At 42.1% G+C, this 5,922-nt stretch overlaps 1 protein-coding gene across 1 annotated transcript in view; it reads right to left on the reverse strand.

The window, feature by feature from the left end:
* Positions 1 to 4,116, reverse strand: part of LOC106815360 (E3 ubiquitin-protein ligase MARCH4-like) — a 14,862-nt gene extending 10,746 nt beyond the window's left edge. The window contains exon 1 of the mRNA XM_014819811.1: positions 4,075 to 4,116. The gene's annotated coding sequence lies outside the window, so the exon portion shown is untranslated. The remainder of the gene's footprint in view (positions 1 to 4,074) is intronic.
* Positions 4,117 to 5,922: the final 1,806 nt, after the last annotated feature.

Below are 5,922 nucleotides of genomic sequence, written 5' to 3' on the forward strand. Positions count from 1 at the left end.
CTTGCAACTCGGCTGGGCTCGTGCTTGCTGGCTGGGCGGCATTGATTGAAGTACGAGGGGGGGGGGGGGAGCGATATGCACTGGGATTCGTTGACAGGTCAGGCGGGCGTAGGCCAGTTATGTAGCGCATGTATGCGCGGCTACACTTTTTTTGGCAAAGTTATCTTTTTTTAATTTAAACACCCATAATTCAAATCCATAAGCATTGCTAGACGTGTGTAAGGCGTCTAGGCAGGGGAAAAATATGTGAAATGAACATAGGCAAGAATATGGCTAATATTAGGTGGAACCTATTCGTCTGTCATCTAGGCTGTCATTCATACTCGCGTGCGTTTCAGTCAACACTCTACCGCGATAAGACTTAGGATCCGATCTTCGTCAGTTTTTATACTTTTAACTCGTTCGCTAACACTATTTTAACTCGTTTGTGGTTTTTTTGGGCGATCTTAAAAGATGATATTGAATGAGTTCTGTTCAAGTTAGCAAGGAGGCCAGGGATCAGAATGAACACTCGCGGACCGGAAGGGGCGCGTTGGTCCGGCCATCTGGGGGTTTGTAAAACCAAAATCTTTCTTCGGTGCGCTCCGCCGCAAACCGATGTGCGCTTCGTCTCAGATAGTCTGCATACAACTTTTGAAAATCCTGGCTACGCCCCTGCAGTGGGGGTGTGGTTATGCCTGGTATATGTAGGGGGGCACGCGCTGCTGGTATAACTCTATTACGGAGGAGCGGACAAAAACCCTTTCCCGGCAATCGGAAGCATAAACAGTGCAATCGGGAATGACACAGGAGTTGTGCGGCACGCAAAAGCAAATGTTGCGTTGCTTTCGACAATTCAAATAGGATCGATGTTTGCCCTGGGTCATGTTTATATATGGTAAAAATTACGTTGTCACTTTTGTCGCCAAAATAAGACCTTGCAATCGCCGCAGACTACTAATTTGTTCGCCATTGGGCGACATTTGGCGCGTGCACCCACTGCCCCCACCCCACGGTAGCGACAGGGCCCTAGCTATCTGCATCCCTAGACCTCAACCCCACAAGTTTAGGATTCAAAACATTTCTGAGCTTCAGAGAGCCGTACACAGCTTAGCCTGTCTACACTATGCAAAACTTTTTGCAAACTCGAAGCAGAACTCCGAGTTTGCCAACGTTTGGAAGAAGGTTTGTCTGGTGCCTGTTACGACTAATGGTACTGACCGTACACTTACACTACATCGGTACTGACTGTGAATACTCAATGTTTCAATGTCCAATGTATTGATTCATCTGCAGGATCACATGGGATAAAAACAATGTCATTTGATGGTGGCTGTTATTATTCCAAACCTCAGCACAAGCTCGGAGCAAACTAGTTTGTCAAGAAGGCTGCATGGCCTAAACTTCTGCAACTTCTGCCAAACTAGTTTTGCCAAACGATTTTAACGGGGGTCATACACTGGCCAAACTTTTGGAAGAACTTTCTGGGCCAAACTCCGAGTATTGCTCGAGTTTGCAAACTAAAGTTTGCTAGTGTAGGACAGGGCTTGTAGGTTACTATCAGTAATAATACATGTAGTTAAAACACAGGTAAGAATGCAATTTCTCACAATTTCAAGTGCTTTTTGTATGTTTGAACCCATATACTTTTTGGTGATTTTGTCGAGTCTTGGAACATTTTCTTGCAAGATGTCATTCTGATGGGTCTGCCGCCCTCAAAGGCACATTGTGTTCAATTAAATAATACCGTAAATTCTCATTCTGCGTCAAGACAGACAATCTCTATCTGCTGCAAAGGAAAGCTTTAGACGATACTTGAGTGTAGATTCCACGCCCCGCACTACACTTATGACTGTTGAGAGGACTATAATTATGCCTCTGGCAGTCACTCGGTCCTCCGTGCCCCACTTTGAAAGTCTGTCTGCATACCATGCCAATAGCCATGATTACAGCTGAGTTTTGGACGCTTCACAAAGTACAGGGCCACATCTGTCGTATATTCGTTTCCTGAAGTTTCTGTCAAAAGTTGGGTTTTCTTGGATGGCAATGGCAATTGGAACGCCATTCTCTCCACGTAGTTATCTTCATTAGAGACACGATACTACTCGACGGCAAGGCTACGCGGACACTTGCAGACGGCTGTCGGATAGGCTGATTCCATTTCACCGGTAGACAGTGCCAGATACAAAATGCATAGAAACACACTTTAAACTGAGCGATGGTAAGGGGGGCGGGGTGCAAAACTAACGGTACATGGCAGAGCTGTGGCATTTCAAGGGCAAAGCGAGCCTCGCGCCGCTATTGTTCTCTATACTTCTCTGGCTTCGTCACAGCCACTGACGTGGGTAACAGGGGTGTCGCGGGCTGCTTTTTTCATTTTTTTTTGGCATGCATGCGTGAGAATGCGTAGGGCATGCGGGAGCGCGGGAGAATGGGTCCAGATGCGTGAGTCTCCCGCGAAATGTGCAGCGTGAGACTTAGTAGGTCTGCTAACAGAGTAAGATTTAAACTAAAGGGTGAAATTTTATTTTCGGGGTGCATCAAATGCAGTCTAAGACATTCAAATGTTTTAAATTTTGCTGGGGGAGACCCCCAAAACCCTCTCTACCTCTCTCCCTCGCGTCTGCCTGCAGAATCCACATTCGTGCCTACTGCACGCCTTTGAATCCATCATGTGCGTTTTTCCCCAAACTGGGCATTACCACCGTTGTCTAATTTTCCCTCATAAGAAGAAACCCTGGTGTTTAAAAAAGGCCTGTCTCCACACATGGCACGGCACGGCAATGGCGCTGGCAAAAGTCAAATGATTTTTACTACGCCTGTGCCGCTGTGCGTGCACGTGTGTGTGCGCGCGTGCGTGTGTGTGCGTGTGTGTAGGTGTGTGTGTGTGTGTGTGTGTGTGTGTGTGTGTGTTTGTGTACTGTGAAAAGTAGTAAAACTGATAAGTACTAACTGGGGAATAAATTCAGCTTTGATGAGCAGCTAACTTTTCTGGTTCAATAGCATCCCGAAGTTACAAAAGTAGTAGAGTATATGCATATGCTGTGAAAACTCTTCTGTAAATCATTAGTATTACTGTAAATAACTATAGTGTGTATAGTACTGTCTATACTGTACTGCACGCGTGTGCGTGCGTACGTGCGTGCGCGTGCGTGCATATTGTGTGTCAGGTACTGTAAAAAGCTAGTTGACCCTACCATCTACAACAGTTGAACTTGAAGGTGGAGAGGGGTTTTAGCAGACATAATTTGGTTAAAACAGCTCTGAGAAATAATCTGAAAACAGAAAGGGTTTGTGACATTCTAACCATCAAAATTGAAGGCCCAGAAGAAGAGATGTTTGACTTTGAAAAGTGCTATGTCTAGTGATGTGCCAAAAAAGATTTTTCCTGCCTGCAGTGAAGAAAAAAATTCAGACAATTTGAATGTCTCTGTCAGTCAGTCAGAGTCATGGTGGTGAATCATAGTGTTAGTGTCTCAGTCATAGACAGGTGGTGAATAATAGTTTGTTTGCATTAAATAAGTGTAGTTTTGCACTTCATGCATATAAAAGTTTGTGAAAAAATAAAGAAAAGAAAAATTATTTATTGGCTTTTTGTGTTCAGAAAATGTTAGGCTACAGATGTGGCTAACAGGAATCCAAATTGGCTAATGAAAATTGATTCTGGCTAATTGTTTGGCTACAGGAAAAAAAATCCTAGCTAGGGCCCTGAATGACTAATGACTAATGACAGTAATGTTATTGTTAGATAATGACATTGTGATTACATAAATCAAATGCCAGGCTCGTACAGTTTTAATCAGTTATTGAACGTGACCTTTACTGCACTAAGACTGCAGTGACAGACAATAAATCAAACTAGCTTACAATGTCAAGGGGAAATAAAATCGGAATAGGCCTAGCCCTTGCCCTTGGGCCTAGTCGTAATTTAACTACTAATTAGAACGCTCAAATGCATCACTTTTATATTAAAATTCTTATATAGCAAACACAATGGCAATGTATAGGCATTTAACCTCTCAATAGCAATAAAAATTTTAGATGCGTAAAGCCTTTTTTAAACTACATGCAGCTCACGAATGAAAAAATACGAACCTTTCTGATCATAATATTGTCATTTTCCTCAGTGAGTCAGTGCTACCGCATCACGCCATTCGATTATTCAGCCTTGCGATAGTAAAATAGTACAAAGTGTCTATTTCTAATTAATTATTTGCCAACCGACGCAAGTTCTTATGATTCTATTTTAAAAATCAATTTTTATTAACGTAATTCCATGGTACTACGAGTAAATAAACCTCATATAATCTCACAGGAAATTCTTAACGAACGCCTTCGAATATGAAATATAGTTCACCTTTACGGCTTGCAATCGGTCTCGTATCCAATGAAAAAATCCATACGAACAAAAGAATCTCGCACCACGACCAATCGGAATAGTTTTCCCGTTCGGTGGGCGCATCGATATTGCCGAGACAGGATGGTAATCCGGTTTCGTTGTCGAGAGCTGTGACGAAGTGCGTGTAATTTTGACGTTGCTCTACGTATTCCAGATCTGCCACTCCGAAAGCGCAAATTTGGTGACGACGGAGACCTACGTAACCGGTGAGCACTCATGCACGGAAAACAACACAAACATGACGTGAATCAAGCGTGGTTTGTCGCTAAAACCGAAATTAGTATTTATAACGGGAAGCGTTCGCTAGAAGACGTGATGGATAGATCGACCATTACTGCGTCCTTCTGTCGTGTCTGCGTACCGTGGCCATATTCACGTTTGGTTTGGGTGTCTCGCGTCAAGCGTTCACACGAATCGGCAACTTTTTTAAACTTCGGACGCCAAGATTTCGTCGCAGTAATTACTTTTCATAATTCACGCCTTGATTTAGTGTAATTTTCAGTTAGTATTAGCGGCATTCGAGCAAATTACGTTGATTTGCCAGTGTAGAGTCTATGGAAACGCGAGTAAAAATTCCCATTTTAGTATTTACTATCGAATTATGCGTGAATTCTCTGTTTTATTGTTGTGCTAATGCAAATTACCTATCACATTAACATTGAATGTACTACTTATGGACCTATACGCCATACACGACCAGAGAATTATAATGTAGGGCTGGTCGGTCTCTATTTTCAGTGCTGCGCCAAGAAAAACTAACAAAAGGCCCAGTTCTAAGGTTCTAAACTGGTTCTATTCTAAGGCCCCCTTTCTTTGTAAATTATGCAGCCAAAATTTCTTACGGCTGGCACAATAATTACATGATCAAAAAGCACGTGTACTGCATTCAATTAAAATTAACGAAAGTAAAAAGTACTAAAGATATTATACTGTATGTGAGTTGAGGTTATAAGTTCCTCCATTACTGGCATTAGAGATTAGTTGTTGGAAACAATAGGATTCCCCATCGTAGTGCGAAAGGAGAATTCTTTTGTATGTATACTTTCATGTTTAGCTACTACTAGGGCTGTAACGATCCACCGAAATCGAATCGGATCGAGATTCTCTTCCCTCGATCCGATCCTCGATATTTTTTCCCGTATTTTCGATTCCACTTCGATACCACATTTTTCCTTCAATAGATGGCGGCACTTCGCTATATACTGTGGAGTGTTACCAGAGCATATAATTAAATCACTGATTTATATTATGCTCTGGTGTTACTCACCAATGTTTCTCAGCGACTGTGCAGTGTATTATACTCTCTAGACTCTATAGTCTATTCACCATTTAGTATTCATTGGCAATTTCTAATAATTTATTATTGCAAAATAATGAAAATATAAAAAACAAGATAACATTTCAATATTTTGGGAATCGAATCGAAGGAATCGAATCGAGAGGCTAATATCGAGAACCGGATCGAATCGAGAGACTTGCGTATCGTTACAGCCGTATTAGCTACGTTAATTCTTATACATATATGTCAAGAGTAGATAATAACA

The sequence above is a fragment of the Priapulus caudatus genome, unplaced genomic scaffold (assembly GCF_000485595.1).
Source record: "Priapulus caudatus unplaced genomic scaffold, Priapulus_caudatus-5.0.1 Scaffold1097, whole genome shotgun sequence".
NCBI classification, from domain to species: domain Eukaryota; kingdom Metazoa; phylum Priapulida; class Priapulimorpha; order Priapulimorphida; family Priapulidae; genus Priapulus; species Priapulus caudatus.